At 48.7% G+C, this 20,366-nt stretch overlaps 1 long non-coding RNA gene across 1 annotated transcript; it reads right to left on the bottom strand.

Moving 5' to 3' along the window:
- Positions 1-821: 821 nt before the first annotated feature.
- Positions 822-20,231, bottom strand: LOC139042572 (uncharacterized). The gene is made up of 3 exons (XR_011499454.1): positions 20,114-20,231; positions 15,554-15,785; positions 822-976 (listed from the first exon to the last, which is right to left on the bottom strand). It is a non-coding gene; the product is annotated as an uncharacterized lncRNA (long non-coding RNA).
- Positions 20,232-20,366: the final 135 nt, after the last annotated feature.

Genomic DNA, 20,366 nt, shown 5'->3' with positions numbered 1-20,366 from the left:
GAGCGAAGCCGCGGCACTGAGCGTCACGTGGCTGTGTACTATGGACGGAGCCGAGGACGGTGCGAGGGGCTCACTTAACTCCGGGTGGAAGGACAGCTTCCAGAATTGCAAACCACCTAATATTCTGCTCAGAAAACACTGGAGCTAACATTTACCTTAAGATAACTGCCATTCCCAAGTGAGACCACGAGCTCCTTGCAGGCCCGAGCTCCTTCTCCTTCCAGCCTCCTCCAGAACACCTAGGACTGCTCCGTCCTTGGCCAGTGTGCTCTGTGGCTTCATCCAGCACACAACTGAGCGGCGTGTTGTCAAGGCACATCTTTAATGAAATAGGAAATAAACCTGCTTTCCCGTTGATGATGTGACCGACTGGTACACAATACCTCCGTCAGTCACTCAGTCATCAAATGCTTCGTTAGCATTGACGCTGCCCTGGGTCCCAGGCACTGAGAGAGGAGTCACATAGACAAAGATAAGCTCTCCCTGCCCTCCCAGACTTGACCATCTCCTTGAGACAAGGTCAACGCACGTGGAAGAGGAGCCAGGAGGAAACAGCACACACTTGTTGACCCCTCCACAACCATATTCTATGGATCCACGAAAGGGACACTAAGCAACAAAGTTTGGTAGTTGGCGTGTAAGGATTCTCTAGCGCAGTATCCGCCTTGCCAGAGACCTGTCTACAGGGAAGGCGGACATTGCGGTGCTTTGGAAGGTAGGCTAAAATCTCGGGTGCGTACCCCACAGGCGAATAGGAGGAAAATGCTCTCGAGTTCACAAGGATGTTTGACATTTGTACGATTGAAATATCAACAACTTACCTTTCTTGTAGCACCAAAAAGAATCTGAAGCAGCCAGAAACAAATTTACTCCTTCACCATTCAACAGATATTTATTGGGTACCAGCTCCGTGCCTCTCTTCCAGGCTCCAGGAATACAGAGGTAACGAAGACAGACCAGGTCCTGAACTCTTGTTCTGTCAAGGGGGAGAGGTGGTCAGCAAGTAAACAAGATCAATACAGCCCACGGTCGATGCTCTGAAGGAAATGAACGTGCTGCCCTGCGGCAGAGTGACTGTGCTGATGGGACAAAGGTCAGGGTGAGCATCCCCAGGGCCTCCCACTGAGACCTGAGGGGTGAGAGGGAGGCGGCCACGGAGAGCTGAGAGAGGCGCAGAGGCCAGAGAGAGGGAAAGCCCCAAGCAGGTCTGAGCGTGGTGTGTGTTTGTAGAAAGGGTGTTCCGGTCGGAGCCAACGATGGGACCTGAGGCTGGAAAGCTGGTCGGGAGCCAGGCCATGGGGAGCCCTGCAGGACATTACTGGGACTCTGGCTCTGATCCCGGGAGCCGAAGACACGGCGATATAATGGAAGCAAAGTCAGAAGCTCTGGGAAGAGACTAACCACAGTCGACCGGTCTGCCACCTCTAAGGGCTGACAGGTGTGATCATTGCGCTTCAGGTCTGCTTTCTGACAACAGACCCAAAGGGTGACAAGGTTACAAGGTCCTCATTATCTGGAGGTCTAGCAGGAAGATGTCTTGAGGTCTTGGGGTGACCGATCGAGTCCTAGCGCTCGATCCTACAAAGTTTCCCTCGAATCTTCTACTCAGGACCTTGAGGAATATAATGGTCAATTTTCTAGGAAACAGTTTTACAGCAAATCCGAACCGGTTTTCACGGGGCCGTCTCTGGCTCCCACGGCTCAGTGGCCGGCAGGCCGCTTGGTGAGGTGTGAACTCATTCATGGGTGCCTGTGTCTGGCCTTGTAGCGTTCAAAGATGATTCAAAATTTTCTAGAAGGGGCCAGCTCCGTGGCCGAGTGGTTAAGTTCGTGCGCTCCGCTGCGGCGGCCCAGGGTTCGGATCCTGGGCTCGGACATGGCACCGCTCGTCAGGCCACGTTGAGATGGCATCCTACATCCCACAACTAGAAGGACATGCAACTAAGATATACAACTGTGTACAGGGGGGGTTTGGGGAGATAAAGCAGAAAAAAAAAAAAGCAACAGTTGTTAGCCCAGGTGCCAATCCTTAAAAAAAAAAAGATTGGCAACAGTTGTTAGCCCAGGTGCCAATCTTAAAAAAAAAAAAAAATTTCTAGAGCTATTTCTCAATTTTTCATTGCACGTAGACTGACCCTGGGTAAAATGTGAGAAAGGGAGAGTTGTTTTCTGCATGTCCCTGCCTCCAATATTGCTCTCGAGGGACTGGGGGCGCCCTGAGAGGATCTGAGTCCTCATTGCTACCTGGTGGGCTGTGTCCTCAGGACCCTGGCCCCCTCCGTGGCTAATGGTCGCCAACAAGAGGGCTCATGGCCTTTGAAACCAGACGAGTCTTCCAACGTGCAGCTGTGTGATTTTTGGCAAGTTACTTAACTTCTAGAAGCTTCCATTTCTCCATCTGGCAAGATTAGAGGAAATGACAAATGCAGAGCACCTGGCACTCGAGATGCCACCCATCTCCAATTAGTTGCAGTGCTTAGGAAATGAGTGCTAGCTGGCTGGCGAGGAACAGGACGCTTCTCCAAGTTAAAAATGCCTATCTTTCTAAACGGCTTTTTAAAAAATACGAAATTAATTTTTAAAGCTTACCTAAGTAGTCTGTGATAACTGAAAACATTTCTGCCCATATTGAACTGTATAAAATGGAAAGTAGAAATCTTCCTTCATGACCCCCTCGACCTCCTGCTCTGCAGCATGTGAAGAAAGTCTGTGATTAGGGGCCGGCCTGGTGGCACAGCGGTTAAGTGCACACACTCCTCTTCCGCGGCCCAGGGTTCACCGATTCAGATCCCGGGTGTGGACATGGCATCGCTTGGCAAAGCCATGCTGTGGCAGGCATCCCACATATAAAGTAGAGGAAGATGGGCATGGATGTTAGCTCAGGGCCAGTCTTCCTCAGCAAAAAGAGAAGGATTAGCAGCAGATGTTAGCTCAGGGCTAATCTTCCTAAAAAAAAAAGTCTATGATTAAATGTTCTTTGCTGTTGGTAACCCAATAGGTTTGTGCAGTCTGAGTAGCAGTTTTCCAGACCCTTCCACAGCCTGGTGCGTGTGTTTGTATTTATATGCTGCCTATGTCGCTATTGTTCTCCAGTGCCCTTTTTCACTCACTAATGCAGCCATCCTTTCCTGTGTGCACAGATGTACCTCACTTATAACTGTCTTGTAATATTCCATTTATCACGCATTCATTTACTCATTTAACAAACGCTTATCAAGCACCTGTGACACACGCTTAGGTCATCTATAATTTTTTACCACTATAATAAATAAATCTTTTTATACATATATTCTTGTCTACTTGTGTGTGTGATTATTTCTAGAGAACAGATTCCTAAATATGGGACTTCTGGGCTTCAGTGTGTAAGCATTCTAAATTTTGATAGGTACTGACAAATTGCCCTCCCCAAAAGGAGGTTTCAGTTCTTAATCCCATACGGCCGGTTTCCTAATGTGACGGGTAAGAAATGTGGTCTAATTTGTCTTTCCCTGGTCATTAGTGAAGATGAGTGTTTTCCTTATGTTTATTAGCTAATTCTGTGAGTTGTCTTTTCATGTCCTCGACCCATTTTCTAGAAGGGGTGTAAAGGGGCCGCTCATCTTATCAATTGCAAGTCAAGTCGGCGGCATTCAGCTCCTCCACGGAGCTCACGAAGGCAACGCCTGTGCTTGGGCGGACCGAGGGAGCACCCGCCAGCCTCTGGGAGGCGGGGCATCGTTTTACCATCCCTGATTACCTTTAGGACATGACTCACCAGCACGAACTTCAAAGGCCCACCCTGTCCAAGTCAGGGACTCGCCCGTTTTGGAGTCAAAGGAGGGAAGTAGACAAAAGATCTGGGTGAGCTGGTCACTGCCTTCTCTCCCACCCAGTGGCCATACCAGGCAGCTTGTCACTTCTCATCAACGCTGTAATGATAACTAACACTTACGGGAGCCTTCTCTGACCGCCCTGTTTGAAACAGCACCCTCACCTCACTGGCTTTCCTCGATGGCTCTGACCCCTGTGGCATCCGTTCATATTTGTTTCCTTGTCTCTTTCTGTCTCTCCCACTACAGCGCAAGCCCCGAGGAGAACCTGTGGAATCAGTGTCTGGAGCTTGACAGTCACAAAAGAGCTTCTGTGAACGTCATCTCATCGAATCTTTCAACAGCCCTGTGACGTGGGAACTACTGGTACCATTTTATAGAAGAGGAAGACAAATCTAAAGTAAATGAAGGATGCGCGCAGGTTGTTTCATGGGTACGCAGGAGGGCCTGAGAGCCTTATGTGGTGGTGATGCTGCTTCTGATGAGAAGCGAAGCTGAAGCCTCCCCACCCAGTTGCAGTTAGTATAAACCTGGCCATTTCCAAAATGGTCGTGAGATGGCTCGAAAGCTAGTACTTTAGTTTAATACTTTTTGGCTTCCATATATGTGCATACCCAATTCTACGTATTTAACTAGTTCTCAGAAATAATGACTTCGATGCTGGTCTATTTGGGAAATGCAGGCCACCCCACCCGCTGTTGAGGGTCTGTCTTGCCGAATTCCAGAGCAGAGAGATGGTTCATTGCTTTTTAAGATGCAGCTTCTGGAGCAATTAGCATCTTGTGGGCGTTCAACAAATATTCGTGGAAAGGAATTGAGTTTCCCATAGAATTGGAATTAAAACCTTAATTTCTAAAGAGCAGAGGGTTCCCCCTTCGTAAGCTGGACTTCCACGGCAGTCATCAACCTTGACCCCACTCTGGAATCCCTGGGAAACTCTAAGAGACGCCATGCCTGGGCCCCACACTCAGAGATCCAAACTTAATGGGCCTGGGGTGCAATCCGGCCATTGGGATTTTTTTTTACCTGAGCCAAGATGTGCTGCCAATCTTCCTCTTTTTTTCTTTTTTCACTCTTTTCTTTTTTTTCCTCCCCAAAGCCCCAGTGCATGGTTGTATGTCCCAGTTTCGAGTCCTTCTAGTTCTTCTGTGCGAGCCATCGCCACAGCGTGGCAACTGACAGACAGGTGGTGTGGTTCCACAGCCGGGAAACGAACCCGGGCTGCCGAAGCAGTGAGAGCACCGAACTCTAACCACTAGGCCGTCAGGGCTGGCTGATGTCAGGATTTTTAAAAGCTCCCCGGGTTATCCTAAGGACAGTCAGGGATGGGAAGCTCGGATTTACAGGTTCTTCAAATGAGGAATTTGTATCCCTGTCAAAAGGTATCATTTAGGAAAAAATACTCACGGAATCCTTTAAAGGGACGGCCACCTAATCTGAAGAAGCCCTTGGAGTACAATTAGACCAGACCTGGGTCTGAAGGGATCCTGGTGAACTGATATCCTGAACATGAACGAATTGCAAAGTTTGGGGGGACTTGCATGCCAAGAAATTATTTGTGACCAAAGAAGCATCATTTTGTTTTTTAGAACAGGAATCTGAAAACTTTTTCTGCCAAGGCCCAGAGAGGAAATATTTTAAGTTTTGCATGCCATGGGGCATGCTACCCACCTCGGCCACGGTTGAGCAGAAGCAGCCGTAGACAATACGGAGACGAATGAGCGTGACTGTGTGCCAATAAAACTTTATTGATAGGCATTAAGATTGGAATTTCACATAATTTTCACATCATCAAATATTATCCTCTTAATCTTCTTCAACCATTTGAAAATGTAAAACCATTCCAAGCTCAGGTCCTGGTTTGCAAACTCTTGCTCCAGAAGAAGGTGTTAAGAAGCCAATAGAGGACCAAATAAGCACCGTTAATCAATATACTGAGATAGCAAGAGACGAATTTAGGTGGAACCAATTTAGTGCATCCCGTACTTAATGTTTGGCCTCGCAGGAAACCCAAACTGGAATTATTTCTCAAACTGCGAGCGTCCTTGACACTCCAGGGGGTGTCGGGGTGGGCTTGCTTGTCTGAGCTCCTTTCCTACTAGAGAAATTACAGGCTGCAGCAGACGTGCAGGACGTCAGGCCAGATGGATCCAACAAGGACTGAATAACTCAATCACAATCCGGGGGCCGCCAGAGGTGGAAGCCGCTTTTACTGTCCTTCAAGTCATAAAAAACACCAGCTCTCGGTTCCCGAGTGAGCAGTTTACGGGCATTGATTTACACCAACACAGGTCTATCAGATAGGAGCCCAAAAGATTTGGGGCATTCAGAGACCTGAAAACTGGAGGCTGGACATGAAGTGAGTCCCACACCGAGAGGCAAGAGGGGAATTTGTCTCCGGGGGATGCTGGACCAGGCTCCAGCCACAATGGGGAGCTCTATAGAAAAGCAAGAACGTGGAAGAAGAGGAAGCAGCTGGTCGGGACAGCGATGCTCCCTTGCTCCAGAAGCAAATCTTTGTAGTTATTTAATCTATCAGTGCACATGGGCGCGCTTATACACGACACACACACTCTATAACAGAAACATTAAAATGCAAAATAAATTTCCTCCGGTGAATTTTCTAAAAAATATTGACCATCATGGACATGAGAGATTCATTTCTGGCGCACAGAAAAAGAATACATTTGGAGATGGTTTCTTCTCATCTTGGGTGAAAAACAGAAGCTAAACCAGACAGAGGGAGGAGGGAAGAGGGAGGTAAGGAGATGTGGGAGGAGAAAGACCAACGAGTTGGTCTTTGCACGGAGGGAGACCCCTCTAGCAACGTCAGTACCCCGTGCGGACCGGCAGTGGTGGCCCTCAGGCAGAGCACAAAACCGCTCCTGTGCCTGGGATATTGCAGGCAGCCACCGAGCTCTGCCACTGGAGGCGTCGTAAATGTGTTTTATGTGTCATGTTGCTCGCGGCAGCCTCGTCTCCCCCAGGCCGCCGCCACATCCTAATAGTTCGGAACAAAGACCAATGTCCTACCAGAGCGACACGCGAAATTACCAGCCTGACCCTCACCTCTCTGATGGTCTCCGCTTTCCGAGGCTCGCCCGACCCTACAGGCTGGACCAAGAGCCCATTTTTGTAGCGACATTGATGCTTGTCCCCAGTCTCACGGGGAATTTTCCAATTACACACACAAAAATAAAACCCGCAGACCTGACAGCGGTGGAGGGAGGCCCCAGAAGTATTGCTGAACCACCGAGAAACGGCTTCTCATTAAAGCTGAGATTTGACAAGTTTCAACGCAGAACTTGTAAGAAAGAGTAGGTGCTGGAGCAGAGGCAGAACCATGGGTGATTTGGGGGTGGGAGGAAGAGGAGTGACAAACGCCCTCCCACCCATCCACCTGTGCTCTGGTCCTCACCCTGAGGCCCCCCTGACTGCTCCACCCCGCGGGCCCCGCTCTCTTCTCTAAGCTCTCAGAGCCGGATTTTGGTTTCACGGTCCAGAGCCATGGCCCGGGATGGCCCTCTCCATGCAGCCGCGACAACTCCCAGCCGCCTTTCGGCACAGCAACCCCGTCTTCCCCACCATCCTGATCTGGGTATCAGTCACTGTATGTTCTTGATTATGTTGATTCCCTAAGAGCGACAAAACCCGTGATGAAATATTTCTACCTTTACATGACTTCGTATAAATAAACGAACAAATCAGGGAAAATATCCTTTTCTAGATCATATGGCTTCATTTTCACTCTGAAAATATGATCACGGTGCATTTCTTCATTGAACGGATTGTACTGGAGCCCCTGCCGTGTATCGGGCCCCCCTTGGGAGGTGATGCACAAAACAGATGCCATCCATGCTGCCCTGACGGAGCTCACAGTGTAGACAGGGAGTCAATCAAATAACAATGTAAATGTGTCGTGACAAACTCAGATACGGCCTATGAGGGTCGGAGGGGACACGGTGCATTCCACGTCACTGAAGCGGGGGAAACAGGACGAAAGAGGCTGGCAGAGCTGAGGCTGGGGTAGGGGACGCCAGATCACCTGCAACCTGTTTGGTGCCCTTGTGCCGTCTCAGGTGTCTCAGGAACAATAGGAAGCCAGGGGAAGGTGGAAAGATGACAGTGATGGAGACAGTTTAATCCCAGGCTGTGCGGCCTCTCTCCCAGGCAGTCCCTGGAAAAAGCCAGAGCTCCACCACCCACAGCGGGAATTTCAATCTTCAGTTTCATTGTTTTTCTTCCTTCAGGCTGTGGATCAAGATTTTTAAAATCTGGCTGGATTCTTTGGTGATTACAGAAATTGTTTTATCTGCGCGGGGGGTGGGGGGGAGTGGTAGCGTGTTCATACGGAGTTAAAGAGCACTGTTGTCTAAAAATAAACACCTGAGGAGGGAAATGAAATACACGGACAAGCCTAGCATTTAAGAGGGGAGTAAAATGTGGCATATTAGAAAAACAAAGCCTCTGGTTTTTTGTTTTTTTTTTTAATTGGCTTTGGAGTCAGACAAACCTACATCCAAACCTGAATCTACCGTTTACCTGCTCTGTGACCTTGGAGAAGTTACTTAACCTTTCTTAGCCTCATTTCCTCACCTGTAAATTAGCAATAGCAATGTCTTCCGTCCCTGGCTCAAGGGAGAATTAAATGCGATAACATCAGTACAGCCCCCGGACCAGCGCCTGGCACAGAGTGGCATCTCCATAAATGACAGTGTCTGTGGTTGTTATTATTATTAGCGACATTTCCTTTTATGGAATCATCACCACCCATGTCTACTGAATTGCCACTCAATATTTACTTCTCTGGAACAAGCCCATGGATACAAACTAAAACGAAACAAGACCTGGCTTCCATTCCTAGCTGGACAGTCTTAGGCTCCCCTCAAGGATAAAAACCGCCAGAAATGCCCCTTTAGCTTTGGATGTCTCTGGATGTCTCCAAATGAGTGGCCCCTTCTATTTTGTTCACGGGGGAAAAAAAGAATTTCTATCAGCAGCCTCCATCAAAACCAGCTCCCAGCTGTGCGAGGACAGCCAAGAATAGAAACCAAGCTCGCAGGGCATTTAGAAAACGACTCAGAAAACCCCCCAAGTCATGTGTGTACACATTCGCTGCTCATAAAATATAATAACTGTGTTATTTCTGCCGGCCTCTAGGTATAAAAAATGGATATAAAATGTCACAACTTTTTGAGAGTGTTTAGAGAGATTTCTCCTCATGAGATTAAGAACAAAAATATTTGACATTTTTTACTGCTCCTTTTGTCTCTCTTCAGTTCATTTTGAAGTTAGGGCTTGAAGTCCAAGGGCAGGGAGAGCGACCAGTCGCCCCAGATCTTCAACATAGTCCTGGGAGATGCTGCCATCTAGCGTCCAATGTGACCATGACAGTGGATGACCAGACCCCTTTGTCCCTCGAATTCTGGGCTTTATTTGGCAAACCCAGGAGCTTCCTGTCACCAACACTCCCACTAATAATATTGACTATAGCTTCCAGGTCCTCAAATGAATGCTCTCCTTTCCTCAGCGTGAAGAGTACAAATGGGCCATAAACTAATCAGGTTAAAGCATTAAGGGTTTTTTTTTAATATATATTTGGATAAATGAAGTTGGGGTTAGAAAGAAAATCCAGCCATTTAATTTGTAGACGTGGAAAGTAGAAGTACAAACCCACTGTTTTGAGATCTGAGAGGGAAGCGCGTATCATGTGAATTCTGTGCCTCATTGGTAAGAGCTGGCAATCAATACTGAAGACACAGTATGTGACCAGCACATAGTAGGTCATTTACCACATGTGTGTAACGCAGGACAGGAGCTTACATACACCATCTCGTGCAGGCCTCACAACAGCGCTGTGGACTCTGTTCATCCCCGCCCAGCAGCTCAACGACTGGAATACACACAGCTAGTAAGTGAGGATCCGGAACCAACCACATTCTCCCGAAGGCAGCGCCCCCTGCCACCCTGCGGACGGCCATCTTGGCTGCAGATGGTGTCTGGCACATAATAGCTACTCAATAAATAGCCATGAATGAATGGATGCATGAGTACATGAAGGAGTCCTGTGGCAGAAGCTGCTAGAACTCTGCAATATCTGGGCTCCTGTCTTCTTCCCCAGAATCACTATGAGTCTGCATTTTCCAGTCTCTTCTGCAGTGAGGTGTGGCCATGGCATCGGTTTCTGGCCATCAGAAGCATTAGGTCTGGGCCTGGCCCATTAAAACGCTCTCTATGGGATCCTCCTTGCCTGTTCCCCTGTGGCAGCTAAAAAGAAAGGACTCTGAGAACCTAAAGGCGGGTGGAGCTCCCACAGGGTGGGATCTCTGAATGAGCGCATGGAGCCAAGACCTCCTGCTCCATGACCCTCATTAGACAGTGACATGAGTAAGAAATAAAGTGTCATTGTGTCTAGCTACTCGATATGGGGGCGTTGTTACAGGAGCCGGTCCACCCACGCAGATGAAATTCTCAGACAGTCCTTTAGAAGTTAGAAACAAGAAACGCCGCTTTTTCTGCACAACGAAGACGTCCTACGTGGCCGCCCCGTTCCCTTAAAGCTCTGCACAACTGAGTACAGAACTTCAGCTTTACTTTTGCAATCATTCGTACCCTCGCGGGACAGTCTTTATAAAATCAGAGAGAACTTAAAGGGAATTTGTGCTCTCTCCCTTTCTTAGGTTTGTCTTGAAGCTGAGTTAGCCCAAAGGAGAAGGAATTTTCTCCAAGGTGGCTTAAAATGCTCGTTTCCGTCAGCGTTCAGGATTGCCTGTAAGATGGCATGTTTCATGAAATCAACCACGTCTGCTCTCCCACGCGTCTATTTTTAAGATCCCGTCTGACCCTGACTCAGCTGAGTGAATCACGCTGGATGCCTTTGATGACACACCAACCCACAGAAGTTGGGGGAGGCACGAGACACAATGGTGACGGTCGGCTGTGTTTACACCGATGGAGCTCCCCACCACCCGACACACACAGCGCTCCGGCTCACAGGAAACGCGGGCACGCCGGCGTGAGTGCGATATATTCACAATTCAAGCCACGCTGACTTTTCTAACACACATGCCCATGCGTCTTCCACATCTGAAACTGCCCGCTTAACTCCCTGGTAGGTTTTAAGGCATCTACCCACTTTCTTCCCCTTTCTAATTGTTCTGACAAGGAAATACGTAATGTTCAGTGCTAGTCATCCTGAAAAGCCATCATCTGTTCCCGATTTTCCTCTGTGTCATCTGCTGGGGACTCTCAGGGGCTTCTTGTGGCAGATAAGAACGAGCAGGGCACCTGAGAAGGGAGGCAGGGAAATTCGGGGAGGAAGATTTTATTTCAATTAATGTCTAGGCTTAGGAAATTTAAATTCAATACTACGCCTTAAAATTTGACAAAAGTATTTTTAACATTTATTTGAAAGAACAGACAGTTGAGAATAGTTAGGAAGAACAGTTAGAGAATAATGAAGGAGGATTTGCCTTACCAGATTTTAAAACCAATTTAAAGACACATTGGGCTGGCCCTGTGGCCTAGTGGTTAAGTTCAGCATGCTCTGCTTTGGCAGCTGGGTTTTGATCCTGAGCATGGGCCTACACCACTCGTCAGCGGCCATGCTGAAGCGGCAACCCACATACAAATTAGAGGAAGATTGGCACAGGTGTTAGCTCTGGGCAAATCTTCCTCAGCAAAAAAAAAAAAAAAAAAAGACATTAATTAAAACAATGTGGTAATGACATGAGAATAAATAAATAGATCAATGGAGTAGAAAAAGTGGTTATAAAATGGCCCTAGAATACTTAAGATAGGATATTATGCTTATTTTTTAAGTCACAAATTAATGGGGAAGGGATGGAGTGTATGACAAATAGTGTTTTAAAAAGTGGTTAATTCTTTGGGGAAAAATCTTCCTTATCTCTTATGATACAGCAAAATAAATCCCAAATCCATCGAAGAATTTAAAGTGAAAGCATTAACCGGAGCTCGAAGAACACAACGGTGACTGTTTGTCAGACTATTACACTCGGAGGATGGGAAAAGATTTTCTAGGCATGAAGCTTATGGGAAGAAACAATGGAACAAAATATTGATCAATTTTGATCCCGCTGAATTTCAAAAATATGATGAACAAAATTAAAAGACAAACTAGACACTGAAAAACGTTCGCCATACACATGACCAAGTTTTATATCCTTATAAATCCGGGAAACAAACTAAGAACGAAACCAAACAAACAAAACCAACCCCGCTAGTGTCTTAGTAAAAAAAGGAGCAAAAACTATAATTCCTTCACAAAAGAAAAAATAGCAGTGGTTAATGAACACATGGAAAAAATGTTCAACTTCACTAACAGTCGGAACATAATTCAATCCAAAGCAAGATGTCATTGTTCACCTAGAAAATTTTTGAAATAATAAATTTTATTTATTTATTATTTTTAAATTTCTTATTATTTTTAAAATGATAACATTCGTCAGTAAGGCTACGTGGAGACCGACCCCTTCCGATTCCGGAGGTAGCAGTGCATCGTTCTCTGCACACATCCAACCCCGTGGCTGCAGCCCTTTGTGGGGTCACCGCGCGGCCCCTGCGCCCCGGGAAGCCGGGAACAGGCGCCCCTCTGCGCCGCGCCCGCTGCAGCGGGGCCGACCGCCCCCCACACGAGAAACAGGGAAACTACACGGTATTGGAGCGGGTGCCGCGGAAAAGCAAACGTCGAGCAGGTGAAGGGCTGGGGTGCTGGCGGAGCGGGAAGGGCAGGTGTCATCTTAAACGGGCTGCTCAGGGAGGCCTTGCGGGGAACCGGCCCCGGCGGAGGGAGGAGGCCGGGCGGCGGGCAGAGGGAGCACCGACCCGAGAGCTGGCGGGAGGCAGAGGAGGGCGGGAAAGGCCGCTGAGCCACCCAGAATTTGGCTGTGACTCCGAGCAGGACGGGAGCTGTTGCGGGGATGTCAGCAGAGCGGTGACGTCATCTGACTTGAGTGTCCGGTGGGTCCCTCCGCAGGGATGTGAGCGTAATCTCCAGATCCCTCCATCTACGGCCCCCAAATGCCTCCACCCTCTGTCTGTGCATTGCCCTGTTCGGGCCCTTCTTCTCAGCTGGACCTCCACGATGACCTCTAACTGGCCTCGAGATGCCAGCCTCCCCTCCCCTCCATCCACAGTAGAGGTCCGTCTACACAGCACATCAGCCACCTAAGTCCAGCTCCGACCTCGTCGCTGCCTTCTGACTCCCACCACCCGGGAGACCTAGAGTCTGGCCCCCGCTTCCCCTCCCGACCTTGCCTGCTGCGTCTCCCCTCCTCTACTTCCATGCTCGTGGGGCTGCGGAGCACGCCTTCCCCTCTGGGCCTCACTTGCTCCGTTCCTTCCACCTGGAGCGAACAGGGCCCAGGATTCCCTGACCTCCATCCTGCCGTGAAGCCTTCTTCACCCCTCCAGGCAGTGCTCTCCGAACTGCCCGGCCACAGGGACCGCCCTCCCGTCCTCTCCTCTTGGGTCGTAGGACCGTCCAGGGCAGAGGTCTGGGCGCAGGCCTTGCATAAGACAGGCGCCGACTAAAGTCTGGTCAGTTGGCTGTTGATGGAAGAAAAGCAGGCAGAGAGAGAAGGAAGCAGCGGAAGAAGGGAGGGAAGGTGGAGGAGCGGGAGCTGACCTGGCAGGAGGCTCCGCGTTCTTGTGAGGATAAGACAGGGGACAGACAGCGCTCGAAATTCCAGCGTTGAGGATGTTTGATACCTAGTCTTGTTCTTTCAAAATACAAGAAAATGGGATTGGGTGAGGGAGAGGAGGAACGGGCAGGTATCGGAGAAAGTGAGGACCTGTGGTCAACTGCCTGTACCTGTTCCAGGTGGTCAGAGCGCGGCTGGCTCTGAGCGCTTAAACTCAGTCATCCCGACAACAGGCGAGTCACCTTAGGAGAGTTTCCCCGGGCAGGTGGATTCTGTTTTCCTTGGGAAAACACTGAACAGGCTAGCTTCCTACTCGCTGCCACATGAAACCAGATTTGCCTCGACTCATCCGGTTCAAATCCATTCAGTGAGAGTCAAAAGCGTATGTGATTCTGTCAGATGTGTAAAACGACATAGCCCACCGTTATTCCTCGAGGCGTTGTTTGTAATAGTAAAAGAGTGAAAAACCCTAAATGTCGATTAATAAGGCCTTGATTCACTCAGTTATGGTCCAAACAATGGAAAACTGGGCAGCTGTAAGGTAGAATGAGGACGCTCCTTGCGAACTGATTTTGAAATGATTTCCAAGATGTTGTTACAGGAACAGAGTGAGGTAGAGAAGAGTGTATACAGAATGCGCTGTGTTTTTTAAAAAGGAGTGTAATTTTTAAAATATGCATTTGCTTATGAATACCTAAAATATCTATGGGAAATAGCATAAAAACTGAAAATCGGGGTGGCTGGGGTGAGGGCTGGCTCACAGGATGCCTGTTTATTGGACACTCTTGTGCCCTTGGGATTTTGAACCAGGTGAATGCATTACCTGTTCGGGAAATAGACAAATTAAAACCTCTCGCTAAGTGACATCGTGAGTGGGTTTTGGCTACCGTACGAAGTGATTTACACAGATCTGGCCCTGCCTGCTAGGAGCTTGGGCAGAACCAAATTGTAGCAAGAGGAGAGGCCCCCAACAAGGACCCCATCTGGAGGAGTGATGACAGACAGCCACACAGGAGCGTGAGGCGACGCCCTCGAAATGGTCGGCCTTCGCTATCGCTATCGATTGTTGAGCGCAGCCTGCGAGCTTCCGCCTCTGGGCTCCTGGGTGTCCATGTGTCATGAATTATTGTGATTACAACTTGATCTGTTCTAATTTGTGCTTCTAAAAGGAATGTAGCATATGGGTTTGGAAGCACGAACCTGACGCATCTCAACGAGAGTAAGAATAGAGGTGGGGAAGGAAACAGGGCAGAGCAGACGTCCGGTCTGAGATGTCACGTCTGCCATCTCTAGAACAGAGGGAAGAAGGGAAGGCCCCAAAGCTGGGAGATTTCCTGCATCTCTGAGGGCTGCTAAGGAACACTGTCATGGCTTGAGTTAATATCTTTGCTCGCTCCCTGCCCACTGTGCTCTCAAATGATTCTGCCATCCGCAAACCTCAGGAAAAATCTAACTAGGATTTTGATTCTATTCTAGTAACGGGGAAAAGAAGCTCGTTAGCGTGAGATATGGTTTATTAAATGGTACATTAAAATACTCAACTTTTAACCTGAGTTTTTCCGACACTTCAGTTCCAGACAGGTCACGTTCCCTTTATATCACCAATGAAAATTAATATTCTGGATGACGGTGTGAGACACTGCAAGGCCCAGCCCCTCACAGAAACACCTGCTGCGTACGCATATGAAGACTTTTAAATCAGGTTGTGAGAAATACTTAATGAACAGGAAAGTGTACAGGAAGTATAAAATACTAAATGAGCAAAGACAGAGGCAGCTTGATGCCAAATATCGGGGGGCGGGGGTGTACATGAAAAAGACTGGAAAAAAATTAAAATTTTAAAGCAGATAGTATTTTTGTATATAAGGACTATTGGTGATATTTATTTTCTTCTTTGATTTCCCTATTTTTCTTACATTTTTACAAGTAAAGTTTTTAATATTTTCATAATCGTACAAAAAATCTGATTTTGAGAAAATTTACTTGCATTCAGTTTACTCTGTAAGGAATGAAGTAGGGGCAGCCCACATCAGCAAGATTTTCAGCAACTCCAAAGGGTTGAAAGGGAAATAATCCACTTACCGGACCACTGCTCTCGCGACTCCCCTGTGGAGTGAGGAGGGTCCCTGTGCTCTCAACATCATTTTTGTGATGGACACAGGCCGCTGTGGGGATTTCAGAAGCTCCTCCAGTCAGCTGCTCACCTGAACGCCACCTGCCACGTGGAAGAGCATGAGCAGGGGCCAAGCCTGTCACCCGGAAAGGAGGTCGTGTGGCATTGCTGGCAACCTGACCCCTCTCAATTGATGCAGACCTGTCAGGGGGGACCATTAAGAGGATACGTTGATGAATAATAAATAGCATATTTACACAGCCCCTGCGGTCCCAGAAGACCTTAAAGTGCTTTATAAACAACTAGATAAATTACGCATTGGGAACACATCATCCACCGCTGAAATGCAGCCCCTCCTGGGTGAAAAGTGACAATTGCTAAATGATGCGCAGTCCAAACGCAGGAAGCCCAGAGCTCCCTTTTTAAGTTGATTTTAACAGAGGAATGCAGATGGAAAACAGCTAATCGCTGGACGGTTGAGGGAAAAGACAGGGGCGTCAAACCCTCAGCAAATGGAAGGAAAAGAAGGAACAAACCCACATTCTTCCAAAAAGAACCAGAATCCCATTCCACCGGCTCTACCATCTACCCAGAGCCTGCGGTCAAGGAATGTATCTTCTTGGTCAGTCCGCAGTCATTCACGGTTGTTGGGAATGTCACTCCCTGCTCCAGCCTCAGTTTCCTGATCTGGAAAATGAGGCTGGTAATAATAACTTAGGCGGTCGGCATGCAGAAAGGATTAAATAAGATAAAATAGGGGCCGCCCCTCACACCGTGCGTGTCGAGGGAGGCGGCCAAGGGACAAGAAGGGACATGAGTTCCTTCTTCTTCACCTGCTCAAAATTCTCGCAAGCCTCTCAGGTTCGGTTGTAAATTTGGAATTTTCTTTTTTAAAAAAATCTGCAAAGGTGAACGAGGAAAATACCTGGAGATTTCTTGGAGCCCCTTGGTGCTCCTAGCTTCTTCATGAATCTATCATTCTACGTCAGAACTGGAGGAAGATGCAACTTCCAGAGCAGTGTGGAAGGGTCTACGGACATTTAGGGAGGAACTTAAAGAAAATGGTCACATTTTCTCCTGTCTCCGTGCTCTCGCATTACATAACTAGTAGGACTCTCATGCCTCTTCTGGCTGCGATGTAGGATTATCCTGCACTCTCAGGCCTTACGGAAAATTAGATATGATACATGATAACCATCCAAAGAGCAGAGATAATGGAAAGGGATAAAGAAAAATCCTTCTGGAAATATCATCGTGAAAGCACTCACTATCGAGGGGCTGCCTAGAGGGAACTCCTCAGGAAAAAGAGCTCAGGCTATAAATTATCCTTGGGGCTGAAACATATACCATCATCTACATCAGTGGTGGAGGTGAGGGGTTAATCTGGAAGCAATTCCCTGAACCAAAATACAAGTAAAGCTCTCTCGAACGTCACTACTAGTAATCGTGACCACCTCTGGAGCACTTGCCAGGGGCCTGGGCTGTGATCAACCTTTGGGACAACCCTGGCTTCTTACCATGTGGCCGCTAGGCCAGCAGCATTGTCATCACCTGAGAGTTTGCTGGAAAAGCAGAGTCAGGCCCTGCCCCAGCCCAGCTGATCCAGAATCTGATTTTAACAAGCGCAGGCGCACTGCAGCTTGAGAAGCACCAACTTGCAGATCTCCTGAAACAGGCTCCAGGGCACCTTTGCAACCTAGTCTCAGATGATGCTCCCAATGAAGGTGGAGTTTTGTGTAACCTAGAGGACAAATGATTTGCCCAGGATCGCACAGAACGACACAGGGCTGGAGCCAAAGCTCATTTCCGGACTCCCCCTTCCTTACACGTCTGATCCTTACGCCGTTTTTTCGATTCGTGTTGTCCTGCCCCGCGTCTCCCTCTGCCCCAGGCATAGGCAAATACCGCACGGAGGGCCCCAGGGGCTCTGCTTCTCCAGACAGAGCCTCATGGCAGAGTCAACATCTGCTGATTCACAGACATCTCAGCAGAACTTTCCAGAGCCTCGAAGTTCTCCTGCTTCTTAGCATCCTTTTAACAGCATGCGGGTTCCAGATCACTGGAGGAAGGACGACGGACATGGGGGGCTCGGACAAACTGCCAAAAGCTCACCGGCTGTGAGGGAGGCCCTGTCCTCGGTGCTGGGAGGGGAGGGTGGGAAGGGGTTGCTGTTAAGAATCAGCAAGTGTGGGAAGAGGAGGATGGGGTGGGACGGCACAAAACCGAAAAAAGCTGGGACGTTGCTCTAGACTTTGGCACCTGCTTATTGACCCTCTAATTCTGCAGAGAACTGGACAGTTTAGAAAGCTCTTGGATTCTATAAAATAAGATCCAGTAAAGCCCCACCCTGGATGCATGAGCCTTTCGTGCACCCAGCAGCAACCTCTACTTCAGACCTAAATTTTGACCGTAAGGGCTGACTAATGGTGGAAACCGTTAGTGGAAACCATGGGGGAACCTTGCACTAGAGGAGGCCACTTAGAAGTCTGGGGAGCAGGGAGACCTGTCCCGTCCCCAGGTGATCACACCACGGGGGGAACACAGCCTCTCTCGAGAAGCCAGCACCTGGCCACCGCAGGATGTGCCAGCCAAGAAGCTGGCATCTTTCCCCTCGGGGAGCTGGGGGTGAGAGTTCTTGAAGAGCAAGTTCAGGAGCAGGGAAGCGAGTCCAGGAGAGACTTCTGGAGGACCTTCGACAGAGCCAGGCTGGCGGAGCCCTCCAGGCCTCCACCAGGAACAGCACTGGTGACCTGTCAGTTGACGAGGGCCCTGCCTTTTCTCTGCACAAATCTATTCTGAAGTTAGCTTTAGAAACGAAAAAAAAAAAGGGGGAAACCTCTGGAATTCTCCAGTTCCCATCATGCACTCTGCTAAGCAGAGGGCTTCTCCTCATTGCCAAAAATCCGCGCAAAGATCACTTCCCCAGAATTCTTCCCCAAATGCTTTTTTAAGACTTTGTGCTGATTGCTCGAGCGACATCCGGGAGCCGAGTCTCTTTGCATAAATCCTGAGGAACTTTAAAGGAGACCATTCCTGCCCTGAGGATTTAGAAAATACCTAGTGAGTAAAATACCTATTGCGTCACGGTGTGTGCATTTTCCAACAATTATTACCGGGATTAGACTTGGGGCTGGTAGATTACAAAGTGTCACCCTCAATACGTCAACTTCTTCTACAGAAAAAGGAAAAGGAGACCAGTCACTGAGAAGTCAGCACCAATCTGCTGAGTCAACTGTATGAATGTTATTGGGCTTGTTCCAAATGCTCCTGCGATGCCATGCAGAGGGAAAAAAAAAAAAAAGAACCACAGAAACGTGAACTGTGACTGTCTCAAAACCAGCGAACTTTCTGATAATTGCACGCATACTTGAGAGGCAAAGAGGAGAAACTAGAAAATTCTAAGCATATGCAAAATAGGGCATGAACCATCGGGAGGTGCCCATGTGTTTATGACTAGGCCAGTTGACGGATCACGTGACCAACAAGGTCCAGATTTCTCTAGACATTGCCAGAAACATGGTAGCTTCGAGCATTGACTGTTTCTTGGAAATATCAGCAAGCACTTTAATCAAATTTGACACTTTGTGTGTATTTCCCAGCAGTGTTTTCTGAGTACTGGGCCATGGGTATAACACATACACAAATCTTCCACAGCTCTCCGATGCCAACGTACCTGTGCATTTGCAGGAGTTGTCTGATCAAGGTTTTAGACCTGCGTGGAAGTAATTCCTATAAATATCAGAATATCCTTTCAAGTAAGTGAAGAGTATTCCTCCCGACAGTGGGCTGCCAAAGGCCAGCCCCATTGTGGGACAATGACAAAGGGCCTGCAGCAGATACCCAGGAGGAGGAGTTGAAGGCATATTTTGCAACAGAAGGAGCAGTGGAAACATCCCTCTGTCCGCCCAAGAACCTGAGAGCTTGGGCCGTGCTTGTTCCAACTGGCTGACCACCCATCAGCTGGCCACCTGCTGCGAGCTGGCAGAACCGGGGCAGCTGCGAATCAGCCCCAGGGGTCTGGGGAGGCGCTCTCTGCCGACAGCTCTGACCACCCGCGCCTCCACTGCAACCTGGAAGCAAGGCCCGCAGTGCTCCTGGGTTCCCCAAGGGACTGCGGAAGCACTAGAGCACAGGAGGGACCTCCCCTTTCTCCCACAGATGACAGCAGAGTTGTGTCCCTTTCTGTCCCCATGCTGGCGCCATGTTTGTTTCCTGGGCAGCTGAGGACACTTGCTCCAGTCCGTTGCCCTCTCCTTCCCGGGGTGATTCGTTCAGGTAATAGGTGACAGAGTTCAGAGAAGAGCCCCCCAGCCTGCTAGGCCCCCACATTGGGGACTTCTGGATCCTGGCTGTGGGCAGCAGTCACACCACCCAGGAACAGGGCTGGGTAGACCCTGTTCTGTTGGGGAACCCTGCACGTCTTTGCCCCGTCCGGTGACCACACCTATCAGCCATGTTGAGCGCCTCCAGCAATCTACCCTTCCCCAGACTTGTTAGAGCTCTTTAGGTAATTAGTAATGGGAACTTACTTGCCTCATGGAACTCAACAGTCCAGAAGAGCAAACCCTGTCTTCAGACGCAGCTGGATCCAGGATTCAACTGAAATCATTAGGGCTCTGCTTTCCCTCTCTCTCTCTCTCCTTGATCAGGCCTAGGTCACATGACCAGCCTCGTGGCCAGGGATGGAGCACTATAATTGGCGCCAGAATCCCATGATTGAGAATAGGGAAGAAACAGTTCACCAAACACATCCGGGATGCTGAACGGACAGAAAAAAAATAG

Source organism: Equus asinus, chromosome 30 (genome assembly GCF_041296235.1).
Source record: "Equus asinus isolate D_3611 breed Donkey chromosome 30, EquAss-T2T_v2, whole genome shotgun sequence".
Lineage (NCBI taxonomy): Eukaryota > Metazoa > Chordata > Mammalia > Perissodactyla > Equidae > Equus > Equus asinus.
The sequence above is the reverse complement of the archived record's forward strand: the minus strand, read 5'-3'. Positions and strand labels throughout refer to the sequence as shown.